This window comes from Aythya ferina (assembly GCF_964211825.1).
Source record: "Aythya ferina genome assembly, chromosome: 26".
Lineage (NCBI taxonomy): Eukaryota > Metazoa > Chordata > Aves > Anseriformes > Anatidae > Aythya > Aythya ferina.
In genome coordinates, this window is record NC_140324.1 from 2,602,478 (window position 1) to 2,616,105 (window position 13,628).

The 13,628-nt window shown below is 44.4% G+C and overlaps 1 protein-coding gene across 5 annotated transcripts in view; it reads left to right on the top strand.

The window, feature by feature from the left end:
• The first annotated feature begins 9,970 nt into the window (after positions 1-9,970).
• Positions 9,971-13,628, top strand: part of LOC311423990 (excitatory amino acid transporter 4-like) — a 38,887-nt gene continuing 35,229 nt past the window's right edge. For 3 of the 5 annotated variants that reach the window (XR_014685959.1, XR_014685960.1, XR_014685961.1), the window contains exon 1: positions 9,971-10,213. The gene's annotated coding sequence lies outside the window, so the exon portion shown is untranslated. Of the gene's footprint in view, positions 10,214-11,389; positions 11,437-13,628 lie in introns of those variants that run through there. The other 2 variants (XM_084498698.1, XR_014685962.1) reach the window with 2 other exon arrangements.

A 13,628-nucleotide genomic window follows, 5' to 3' on the forward strand; every position in this document is an offset into this window, starting at 1 on the left:
GACCTAGTTAAAGGAAGTGATTTAGCAAGAATTTACCTCTGAAAGTTACACTCACTAGACCTTAAGAGCCAGCAGGTCACAGTGTGTTCTCTATTCATGTTCTAATTAGAGCCCATACTTCTCCGGCATTAACACAAGAGAGGAAAATTAACAGTTTTATCTTATCACAGTTTGGAGGCCAGATTCTGATTTAATTTACCTCCAAGTCTATAATAATACCAGGGTAAATGTGATTCTGGCACTTTATTATTTCAATAAAAAGTAAACTCCACCCACACCAACTTTACAGTTCCTGTGACTTTTAGAAATTAATTACAAGAGGTGTCTGTACCCTGTGAGCTTGTCAACTTGCTGATATAACTAGAATCTATTTTGGGTGCATGCCATTAAGATACTATAAATGCCGTGCTTTCTGATTAGTACTATTGTTAGGTCAGCATTTCTAAAGGGACATGGCCTAAAAGTCACTATGACTTTGACAAATTAAATATTTTTCTATGGCAGAGTGCTCTCTCTCTCTCTCTCTCAAAAACAAACAAACAAAAAAAACCACAACCACCCTGTTTGGACACTTTCTTCTTCTGAGACTTCATAATTTAATGAGCTCAGACCCTGAAAGATTTACACAGTGTTGTGCTTTGTAGCATGATACTAATAATATCACTTGGCATTTTGATCCACAGGTATAAGCATGCAGCAGCAGTATAGGAAACAGGCTGTAGAGTGAAGACAGCACCACAGGTGATCATAATCTCATTTCCAGTTCTTATCTCTCTACCACTGCCCTGGACCAGAAGACGATCACGCTGGATGTGCACAGCATGTAGGTCAGTGGATGTACAACCTTTTCTGCTGTTGCTGGCTCAAGCAGAAAGTTGTACAAGAGGTCTCCATAGATGCCTTCTACCAGCACTTGTATGATTTGTAATGACACAGTGACCATTATAAATCGGGAGTTCTATCCAGGACACTAAGTCAGATTCTGCTCAAACTGATCCAGTCAAACACCTCTTTTTTTTTTTTTTTTTTTTTTTTTTTCTGGTCTCTGCTCTGTTGGACTGATTACTTGTGGTACAAGACAGCTGGTGGGAACGAGCAACCTCAGGAAGGATAGGACTTCCCTTTTCTTTTTTTCAGCAGCATGGGTTTATGTTAAACTCAGTTGACCTATGTCACAGCTAGTGGTAGCAGTTCACAGCCTTTCCCAGCTGGTAGAACCATTTCTGTGGATCTTCTGGACCCACTTCTGCACGATGTAGTATTAGAATCCTGATCCCTCTCATGACTGCTGATCCCTCCTGTGGCATCATGACCCCTAGCCAGAAACCACTGTGTTAACGACATTGGGTTATTGAATACCTGCTAAGCTACAGATTTGCAAACACTTCCTTGCTGGAAATTATAACAATTAAGAAAATGCATCTGGTGGACTGACTTCAAGGCACCTGCAACTGTGAAGGCAGTAGTTCATCCCTGAAAACTAACAGCTGTGTATAAGTTAATGTGAGCATCCTTAACACCATAACAGTGACATTAGTTACCACCATTAGTGTTTTCAGAGGTTCTAACTCAGCATATGATTTCTTATCAAATATTTACTTCCCACTTAGCAAAGACAGTGAGCCACAGAGCCTTTCCCAGGAAAGGAAAGTCTTCCATCTTTCTCCATCTGTAAGGAAAGAAGATATCTGATAGTTTTGAGGAAGTCCATATGAGTCCATATGAGAAACCTACACTTACTCTTGTTGTTGGCATCAGGTACAGTTTCAGTAAACTTTAAAAAGGGGGAAGAAGAAGAAAGTAGAGGAGCAATTTTTTCTTCATATCTTCTTAAAAGAGGAAAAGAAATGTTGCATGTCTGTTTCCTTGTAGGCATGGTTATTTCAAGATCAGGATTACTTTTTTTAAAACTTCTTTGATTACTTTTAACTGAGACCTATGGACAGGTACCTTGAGAAATTGTAAAGTCAGAAGAGACCCTTGCATATCCAAAGTCCATTAAAATTCATATGTTTAAGTCCTTCTTTTATATTCAGTAACTAAAGCACTAAAGCACTATATTCAGTAACTAAAGCAATCCTTCTGGAGAGAAACCATGCATCTCACCAACAGATCCTTACATCACCAAAGCTGCAATGTCTGCCTCAAAACACCAATACCCCAACATAACACTGTTACATCCCTCTCACCATACCACTCCATTCATGACCCATCACTACAGTGTCTTCTTCACTACAGCTTACACACCTGCCCCACACAAATCACCATCATTTTTGCTTCACCCTTACTGCATCCTTCACAAAATCATGTAGCTCTGTCCTATGTAAAAAAAGCTTAATGCAGACAAAGGTGCATTGGGATGTTTTTGAAGCAGGTATGCTAGGTTGCTGCCTTCCAGTTTTATCGATTGGGCCTTTGCTGCTCAACTAAGCCTGTGGCCTTTTTTGTGAGACATCATAGTATCAGTCTCCTGGCAGTAGCTACCTAAGCACCAAGGCCTGGAGGTCTCCAGTCCCCATTCCCACCCAGAGCAAAGCCAACTTCAAAGCAAAATCATGCAGCTCAGGGCCTTCCTATTGAGTTTGGAATACCACCAAGGATGGTGATCCCCACCAATCCTTTTCATAGAATCAGAGAATTACAGAATGGCTTGGGTTGGAAGAAACCTTAAAAACCATCTATTTCCAACCCCACTGGGCATTTTGATCCATAGGTATAAGCATGCAGCAGCAGTATAGGAAACAGGCTGTAGAGTGAAGACAGCACCACAGGTGATCATAATCTCATTTCCAGTTCTTATCATCCCTGCCCCACTGGGCAGGGATGCCTCCCACTAGATCAGTTTGTTTGTTTGTTTGTTTTTGTTTATTTTTAAACAAAAACAACACCAACAAAAAAACTCTAACTTTTAGGTCCCTATTCCTGGGGTCTCTGCAAAGTCTAATTACTGATGGTAAGTATATGAAAACAATGGATGTTAGAACTCTGTGAGCTTGTTTCATTTCTTTTCACTTCTGATTTGATCCATCTGGAGTGTCTTCATCGTTCCTCTTTGGTTCTTTTCTGTTTTGACATGTGAGTTGTCATCCTAGCCAACAGTACAATTTGCTTCATATTTATTTTCTTTAACTTTTCTTATATTAGAATTCCTTCTGCATCTTACCTGATATGTTTAGTCTATTTTCCTCTCCACTGAGGAGAGATGCAAAGTACAGCTGTGTTGGCAGACAGTTCTGCTTATTTTTCAATAGTCTGATAAAAAATCAGTCTCATTTTATTTTTTTTCTTCCATTAATTTGAAGCACAAAAAAGGATATGGGCTCATTTGAACTGAAGCTGGGATAAGCAAGCCAGGCCTCTCCCATGCACTGATTTCTGTTTTAAAAAATAACAATAATCCTCCAGAATGTGAGTTTACTCCTCCTTAAGAATACCGATCTGCAGCACTCATTACCAAAAGCTGCATTCATCGCTGAGGTTTCCTGCAGACATGCACACATGCCTAGACACAGAGACGCAAACACAAGCACACCTCTGACAGTGACACTTGCATGTGTGCACGTGTACATACTTTCATGCACAGGTACTCATGCATGTGCACACACGCACAGAGAAATGCTTGTGGTACATTGGCTTTCTTAGTGCCTTCCATTAAAAAAACAGACAGCTTAGTAAGTGCTGCATGCGGTTATAGCTGGCACGGCCATCACTGGAACTAAATGTCACAAAACCTCTTACTAGGTCTCTGCTTCTGTTTTCACTTCTGCTTGAGGGTGGACCTTTTCATGGAAGCCAGGTGACTTGGGGGAGTTCATGTATTCCAGCAGCAGAAGGTCCACATCCAAAACACACAGGACCTGGAACAGAGCTGAGTCTTATCATTGCCCTAGCCTTTGTGCCTACTCACTGCACCCCTCTCTGGAGGCATGCACAGGACACAGTCACAACTTACTGACCAATAACACCTGACAGTGCAGGAGACCTTGGCTGTTGTCAAGCTCAACTTCCCTATAAGAGTATAAAAGTGATGACTGCAAGGTTTTCAGGTAGAAAGGTCCACATCCAGGTTCTCTGCAAGGGGGTGGTCACTGCCCTCCATAGCAGGGCTGTGTCTTCCAAGAACTTGTGCCACTGTAGCAGGCAGCTGCCTTTGTTTTCAGGAGTCTTGCTATCCTATTCTTCTACATCAGTTGAGGGCCATTCAAGGGTGGAAACTTCATGGAGTTAGAGGCCAGGAATATGAATCCCCAAAGGATATCCATTGCCAGGGTGCCTCAGGTGATTGTCCAGTGCCCCAACCTCTCCAACTACTCCAAGCTACAGGGGGTAGCTGGGGTTTCACACGTGTGTGTTATGCCAGGGAACTCCTATGACTGAATCATCTGCAAGAGGAGACTGTCAAATTGGGTGGAAAGCTGAGCAGAATACCAAAAAATGTCATGTTCAGCATCATCTGGTACCACAATTACACATTCAGTTCTAGCACCTCCACCTCCCTTCTGTACACATCCAGGCTAGGACTTACCCCTCTCTAGCTGTGAATATCAGCCTGCATCTGACACTGTACCATACTGGTACGTGACAGTTCCCTGCTACAGCTGACAATCATGTAGTCATTTCAAGAAAACTGCAGACAGGTGTGATGGCCAGCATGACCTGGATGAAGAATTCATTCAGCCATGCATCTGCAGGTTGATATGCCCTGGAGGATGCATTGCACAGTGGTGTCCCTCAGCTGTGCACTACACTGCAGGCTGTGGTACCATGCCCCATCCATGTGAGGACACTGTTGAACCATTCCAGACAGACCCTTCAGCTTTAGATGTTGAACTTAGCGATATGGTTTAGTGGAGGACTTGTTAGTGTTAGGTCAGAGGTTGGACTCGATGATCTTGAGGTCTCTTCCAACCTAGACAATTCTGTGATTCTGTGATTCTGTACTGCTAGCAGTGAGGGCAAGAAGTGCATGAAGCAGAATGGGTCCCTCTGGTGCTTGAGCATCAGAGCTGCTTTATCTGAGATCAGGAGTTAGCCCAAAAACAGATGTCCCCTTCTTCTCATTGCTCTATACCACCCACCAGTCAGTCACAAAAGATATTTACTCATATCATTGCCAATGATCAGCTTCATTGTTTTCATTGCTGGTCAGAGCTGCTGTACAAATGAGTGGCATTGGCTTCACCCAGCGTCCGTGGTCATGTCCAGACTCACCTGTTCCTGGTTTGCAGCTGTGACATCAAGGTCAGAGATGGGAAGGTGGTGCACTGGTTCTTCCCCGGGCTCCTCAGGAGCAGGTGGCCATCAGGATGAGGAAGGAGAGCCTGTTGCTTCAGGGATATCCTTGGCTTTGAAGCCAGAAGACACAAATGAGATTTGCCATAGAGGCAGGTGAAACCTGTGACTGTGAGGTGTTGATTCACAGCTTCATATGTGGTGGATGATAGGAAGCAATGCGTGAAGGGTTGGGCTTATTGGCCTGGCTTTGAGGACATGGCACTATGTTTTCTGCTCTGCAGGGACATGACCATGTTCAGGTGCCAGACAGTTCTACTCTTCAGCAGTGCCAATCTGTGTCCCAACAGGACTGGTGGTGAGGATGTCTGGTGGAAATGCAGAAGGGATCTCAAAGATCTACTGCACCTCTGTAACAAAAGCTGTAGAAGATTTGTTGGCAAAGGCTTCTGCTGGTATGCCAGACCCGGTCTCCATCTGATTTGGGTGCTGTATGGCCTGCATGTCTTGCTTGCCAGCCATGCTGGATATCTGAGAGGCTAATGGTAGAGGGGAAAGGGGCATATAGGAAAGGTGCTTGCCCTCCCCAAAGCCCCTTTGTTCTGGAGCCAGAGCAGGCAGGCAGGCGATATGAAGGCCAGGTTGCCATCTCGCCCAAGTTCTAGAGGGGGACCATCTCCCAGAGCTCTTCAGAGCATTGCCTCCCAGCACCCATATGCATCTCAGCACTGCCAGGTCAGCCATCCAGAACTGCTATTGGCATCTCTGGGATGCCATGAAGCAGGTTTCGTCTTCTTGAGCTTTGGGGTTAGTCCTGCTTCCTGCTGGCACACAGCTCTGCATCAGGGCATTTCTCTTGGGTCAGTTCAGAAGAGCAACCTGGTCTCAAATCACCACATATCCCTCTTCTATGGCTGTTACGTGATCACCAGCACCCACTAGATGGTAGTCTAGGATAACAAGAAGGAGGCTTCATCACCCCTGAGAGCAGCAGGCCAGATGTCATTTTGCTTGAGGCGCTGCAGGAATGTGTTAAAGCACAAGACCTGTCGGCCCCATCCTAAAAATGCCGAGGGGGTGGGAGGGAGGATCACTGAAACTGCCCTTCTGGAAAGAGATGATGTTTTGTTTCAGAGGGAGCAAGCTGGATCACTCAAAGTTGTGGCTGACTTCCAGAAACACGTATATGTGAGAGGGCAACTAAGAACACTCATAAACACAAAGAAATGCCTTAGAATGGTTCATAGTCTATAGTTCCCATCTCTATTTCTTTTGAAACTCGAACCCTGTTCTCAGGATTTGACTCTCTGGACCCAATGGTATAAAAGGGTATGCTGGTAGCTCTCACAGCTCTTGGTGGGTTGTACATAACAACAGGGCCTAAAAGTATGAGCAAGAGCCTCAGCAATTACAGTTGTACAGGGGTTGAATTAAATGGCTTATGTACTTCACTGATCTCCCTGCACTGCTGGGAGATGCTGGCAGTTTGAGTCTGTGTTTGGCACAACCTAAGAGGTAAAGAGCAAAGAGCATCTTCTTTGATGCAGCCTTTTTCTAAACAGGAAGTTAAAATATAAAATGTCCTACCCTACATGTATCGTTCTATGATTTTGTTATATATTTGATCTCTTTCACATTCAGAGTACTGTCTAAGATGAGCTGTGAAGGTAGAAGGGGAAGAGGATGTGGACCAGTTACCACTGGAACAGCCTTACCATCTGAAGAGGACCTGCAAAACCATGTATCATCACATTTGTGGTGTTCGATCCTAGCGTTCAATCCCACAGGTGAATGCGTACAGCCCCAGCCTTGTGACCAACAGCCAATTTTTACTGGAGCCTTCTTCCTTCTCAACATAACCACTAGATGGGGAAGCAAGCACTTCATTTTACACAATTTCTTACTCCAAAATTTCACTTCCTTGCTTTTGGCTGTTCTCATATAAAGTCCTGATTCACTGCATTCTTGCCTTTCTTTCTTGTTGGTGCCTCTGTGATACAGAGTGTAGTAAAAGTTAGAGAAATTAGTGTATAATGGGCACAAATAAACCCTAACTTTCTTTATTTGTCCTGTCGAGATGTCTGCAGGAAATTTTGAAAATTAACACATTTCTGCATCTTGTTGGTTTATTATAGGACTATCACTGTGGTCTATAGGAGGCACTACTGCATCTGAGAGCACCAGCAAGTCTCAAATACAGTACTGCAAAATGTACTGCAAATACAACAGTGCTCTTCTGCTGCAGAACAGGTATCCTGGGGAGCTCTGAAATGCCTCTGGTACACAAAGTAAAGCAAGGTTTTGATTTTAATCGCCACTGACTAGAGGCTTCATGTTGAGTACTTATCCATGTTGGGCTGCTGTAGACTTCAGAAAAGATGTAGAACAATTGGAGAAGCCAGACAAGGAAAACAGGCAAGATCTGGAAAACATAACCCACAAAGAAATATAGGTGAATTTTGAGTTGTTTAGCCTTTGACATTGTTCAGACTTTCTGTAGCTCTGGTGAATGCATTCATCACAGAGTAAGTGGGCACTTCCAAACTTCAGTCTGGAAGAGGTGGATTTATAGCTGCTTATGAACAAAGCAGTAAGATAGTTCTTATTGTAGCAGAAAATATATGTATATCTATAAAGCTGTTTTCAAAGTCACATTAAAGTAATGTTGATTTCATTGAAACAGTGCTGGCAACTGAGACTATTCTTGTATTTTTCTAAGGATTTTTCTATTCTTGGAAGATATAGAAATGACTATTCTTGCTAAAGGAGTAAAAAAAAAAAAAAAATTGCAAAGAAGCACTTATGTGTGCAGCAGTGTGTGATACTGTGCATGGGAGTTTGTGCTGTGGCTGCTGGCTGCAAAGCCAGTGCTTATGCTGCTGCACAGGACACAGCTGGAGGCCAGAGCTGCTGCCTGTCTCCACTGATGTCCTGGCAGACCATGAGACCTTCCTAGAAGTTCCATTCTAGGAATTACCAGTGGTAAATTTGAGCTTGATTGCATCCACTGACTTTTTGTAATTTCTCTGATAATTCCCAACTTCTCTCGTGGTGATCAGGTGTTCTATTAAATCCAGACACGTGACATTTAGTACAATTCATAGCTTTTAAAGGCAAAAATGACATCCACACTGGTCTCCTGTATAGCAAAAGAATTTTTCTCATTTTGTCTGCAATTAGCTTCATGAGTGAATTAGAACATAGCTTTGAAAGGTGATATCCAATTCTGGCATAAAGCATGCTGAATTAAAGGACTTTTCTGATACTCTGGCATGCGATAGTGATTAAAAATTGTTGCTCGTAAAGGGCTGTATCTAGTTTGAACATGTCTAGCTTCAGCTCCCAACTGTAGAATTTTATTCTGTATTTGTTTTAAATTAATATGCCCTCTCTTCATGTCTTCTGATGACACTTGACTACTTCAAGTCACGTCTTCAGCTCTTCTTGATCAGTTGAATTAATGAGCCTAAATAAACATAGCCTGTATGTTGTTGTCGCACCTACGATTTCCAGAGAACCACAGCAATGCTGTTGAAGACCACTTCTTTCAGGGACGTGAATCTGTGCACATTCCCCAGCACACTGGATTCAGCTGCTTGTGTGGACTAGCTGCACAAAGCCATAGGCACGAGACACTTCACAGAACTGTCAGACACCTTGCAAATGTTTTACACTTGTTTCTGTTCAGATATCATAGACGATTTAACCAGTCAATTACAGACTAAAAGAAAATGAGAACTGAAAGTTTGGGTATAACTGCAGTGTAATTAAGTGTTTGTTCTTCTCATTTCAGTTAGTCAATTTTGTTGTGAGTTTGGGTAATACTCGAGTCATCTTTATCTCCTATGCTTCTTTCTCTAGTTGCTTCTGTACTATCTGATGAATCTCTTGAAGAATGTATTGTACAAAAGAATACACGAGTCCTTAACTTCTCCCTTAATACAAGATTTTGCAGTATAGGGACAGGCTGTAGCTAGTCCAGTGTGTTGCAAAATCATGCAGAAGCTTTTCCAGGCTCTTTATGACTTTTTTCGTCTTCCAAACTTCCTCCTCTGAGCTGTGGTGCTCACTGTGATTCTGTAGAAGTAGACGTTAAGTAGTCAGTCTCTTGAAAGCAACCTGAGCAACACCTTCATGCATTGGTACGTGGGATGTATGTGCAACAAACCATGTAGCATCAGCTGAATGTTCCCATGCAGGAGCAGCCAGGTGCTGAGCAGCTCTGCCCTGCCACTGGGTCATCTTAGGCCAGCAAGGAGCTGGTCCCTGTTCAGGGCTCAGGAAAGAGGTTGTCTGGCACTTTTCAGGGACCTCTGTGCCTGTCTGTGTGCTCTGAGAAGGGCCCCCTCTGTTCTGACTTTGCAAATGGTTCATCATTAATATCAAACAGCATTATTATCACTGTGACTTGCAGTCACTTCTCTCCCCAGGACAAGCTGTCTCCCTTAGCTCTCAGTGTTACTAAAGCTGATCTCAGGCCTCCTGGCTCCTTCCTGCTTCTCCCCTCCAGCAGATCCTGCTGCCCTCCCTAGCCCTTGCCCAACATCTCCCAGCAGCAAGCGCACGGGGTCTGAGCCCTGCCAGCCGTCTGCTCTCGCCATGCCGCTATCTGTGCATGCTGCTCAGCCACGGGGACCGCCGCGTTCCTTCCACTGCAGCTCGTGCCGACCCTGGCTCCCAGCCCAACTGGGAGGGCAACAGCACAGCCTTGCTCCTGGAGGCCGGCAGAAGTCAAAGTCACAAGAAGGCACAAGGAGCAAGCCACGGATGTGACGCTGTGTGGGGCTTGTGGATAACTGCTCCTCTCCAAAGGATTTCTTTCCATCTTTGATAGCTCAGTGCCTGGCTTTCCTCTGCAGCTGGGAGTTTGCAGATGCTGTCGTTTGGCCTCAGCAGGCAGAGGCTGGCCCCTGAGTGAACTTGAGCTCCCTGCTGCTTCCCAAGACTTCCAGATTCTTCGCTTCAGGTCTACTGCATGCAGGTATGGTGAGAACCTTGTAAAAGTAATAATCAGTGTGATGATTGATTTTGCATCAAGACTTTGTTATCCACAGAGGAGATCCTAAACTTGGAGAGGATTTCTGATCCAGGGAAAGCACTAAAGGTGCTAAAAGACTTTCAACGCTCAGAAATACACTTTTTTTTTTGCTGGTATTCAGATATTCTGTACAATTTCCCATTGTCACAGGAATGGGTGATGAGGATATGGGATATATCTAATACAATTCGTTTATCTTACAAAATGTATGCAAATCCATGAAGCTCACATGCCTGTGACCTTTGAGAAGCAGCTTTGCTTCTGGGCTTCATGTAAGTAAAGGCAGGACATCGAGCTTGTCACCTCACTCACTCCTGTTCTCTCTTTTACATTTTCTGCCATGGCTATGTAAGACATGCACTTTAACCAGAACTCGAGAATTATGTTATGTGCTAGTTGCCTGGAAATGTTGGTTAAACTGAGCAAGCATCACTTCTTCAAATCCCTGTCCCTCTTCTGATACCTTATTTTAAAATAACTGACCTGGAAAGTGCTAACAGACCTCCCCCACTGACTGTTTTTTGAGGCATTATTTTAAGCATGTGGATAAAACATGTATATGCATCTAAAAACCCAACTAAGGGAAAGCATATCACGGAAATGAAGCATTAGTAAACAACCCTGTTACTGAGGACCTAAGTAAAATCCTTCAGAGCATGCATCCTGCTTGCACCTCACTGCCCTTCTCAGTGCCAAGAATATGTTAGTGCTGCAAGGTGCTTGTTTGGTCTCTTGGATGGTTGTAGAGACACTTGCTCTGCATTTCCTTGTGCCTGCAGTGATCACAAGCAGCTGGGTGCTTTGAGGCCATTAGCAAGTGAGAGGCTGCAAGTTTTCAGAACGTTACAGGAAAAAGTCTGAATAATGTTTATTTCTTGCTTTGCTGTTTATACGTGTAAGCTTCTGAGATGCCTTCTGTGGTATTTCAGTGCTTAGTATTGAAAGGAATCCAGCAATAGTACGTTTGAAGTGCAAAGCCTAGTTTCCAGGAATTACAGCTGCCTAATTCCCATGGGATTTATTCCCATTGGTTGCTAATGGGTGGCTGCTGGTGACCTCAGTGACATTGTAACACGAGGCTTTCCACCCAGACACTTGCAGGCTTTTCTTGCCTCCTAACAGGGGATTAAACATCCCCACAGCAAGCACAGCTGCAAATCCGGAAGGTAGGAGCATGTCTGTGGGTGGGAGTGCGCAAGCATTAAAAAGGGAGAGGGGGGAAAGTTGTGCGGAAGTGTGGCAGAGAGAGAGGGGGGCTGGGAGCACTTGAAACCTTTCCGATCTTCAGCCAGTCAGTATTCCTTCAGTACTGGAAGGCTAAATGTTCTAATATTTATTAGCATTACTTTGGGATTCGTGGTTTGATAGTCAGAAGACACCGTTGTAAGTCATTTGACCAATTCTACGCAAGTTTAGCAGGTTTCAGGTTGGTCTGGGGTGGGGATGTCCGCAGCTGCTCACATAGCAGAGGTGCCAGGAGAGAAAGCATCAAGGAGCTGGGTTCTTGTGCACAGCTTGGCCAGAGCTGGAGGAGAAGCTGGTCCTGCTGACATCCTTACTCCAGAGCCTCACCCTTTGAGCTACCCTGTATTACTGTCAGCCGTGCTAAAATAATACAATGAAACAGAGCAAAGGAAGCAGGATGCTGTTTCGTAGCTACTTCTTATCACGGTACTAAAAGAGCGCTGAGCAGATAGTGCAGGTGTCCTGGCAAATGGGACACAATTCACAGCAGCAAAGCAGAGCAGCAGCCTGGCAGGCAGGTAAACACACCGCTGGCAGGGCTTGCTTCCTAAGCGCCCGAGCGTGGTCTGCAGTGATGAAGAGGAGTGGAATTTTCCAGCCGGGCAGGCAGATTGCGCGTGCCACGCTTGCGCCTCCCCACCGTGGCTGCTTGCTGATGCCCATTTAGCTGCAGGCTATGAACTGTGAGATTTCTCAGGGGCTTCTCCTAGGTCAGGAACAATCACTTGAAAAGTAGATCAGAGAGCTCACAGAGGAGGTGGCCTGATAAGCTGGGAACGTGCCTTCCCTTTGGCTCAGTTTCTGTAATGAGCTGTGAGACAGTTTGCATTGCCTCTGTTGACAGCGTGCAGCCAGCACCACTCCAAGCTTCTCTGTGCTACAATTTGGGTCCTGGGTGCTTGCCTGAGCTCAGTCTGACACCCACAGGAATCAGGGCCACCACTTCACCCTTCTGCTTTATGATCTGTGATAGGGGACAGGACCAATACCTCAAAGGAGGCTATAGCAGGGTGGAGGTCAGTCCCTTCTCCCAAGCAGCAAGTGGTAAGGCAAGAGGAAATGACCCCCAGTTGTGCCAGGGGAGGTTTAGGTTGGGTGTTAGGAAAAATTCTTCACTGAAAGGGTTGTGAGGCATTGGAACAGGCAGCCCATGGAAGTAGTTGGGTCACCATCCCTGGAGGTCTTCAAAAGATGTGTAGATGTGGTGCTCAGCGATATGGTTTAGTGGTAGGCCTGGCAGTGCAAGGTTAAAGGTTGGACTTGATAATCCCAGAGGTCTTTTCTGACCTAAATGATTCTGTGATTCTAAGCCCAGTGCTATACCTGCAGGTCAGGTGCTCCCTGCTTGTTCCAGGAAGCCACAGACAACAAATCCACACCACCTGGCTGGGTGATGGGTGCCCACCAGACACTTCTGTAGCCCTGTGTGGGGAAAAGTTGTCACTGAGACACCAGTTCTGGAGAAGGCTATACCTTCATCTGGATACTTCAAAGTATTGAGTGTTAGAGTAGGGCTATACCCCAAGGTAAACAGGTTTTTTGTCAAAATTACGAGTGTAAGAAACATGACAGAAGGGTGTCATAAAAGGAGTGACAAAAAAAAGTCTCTGAAGAAGAGATAGGTAGAGTGTGATTTTCCTAGAGAGAACTGGTGGGAATGAAAGACCAAGTCCATCAGGAGTGGTTGAAAGTAGCTGGTTTTAGGGGATTCTGAAATTCTGTGAAGGAAAGCCAAGGGTGTAGAATTGCCATACAGCTGTTTTCTCTGAAATCCTGTAGTTTTGAATTCTCCTTCAAGAAAGCTAGTAAATGTTTGCATAAATTCCTAAAGGAAAGCAAATTGTGAAATCAGATTTGCATGTCTACATGCAAATGTTGTTTAAGGTATGCTACAGGCTCTTGGTGTGATAATGGCAGTGTTACTATTAGCACTAAGTTCAGTTCAGCTCATTTACAGCAGCAGCTGACTGCTTCTTCCAAATTATCATGCATAATTTCAAGGGTCAGGTAGACCCAGGCTTATATAATTTGCCTGGAATTGTGGTGAATTCATCACCACCAGAAAGGAGTAATGCAGGTTCAGAAATTTTTCTAAATAGTATATTCTACTTAA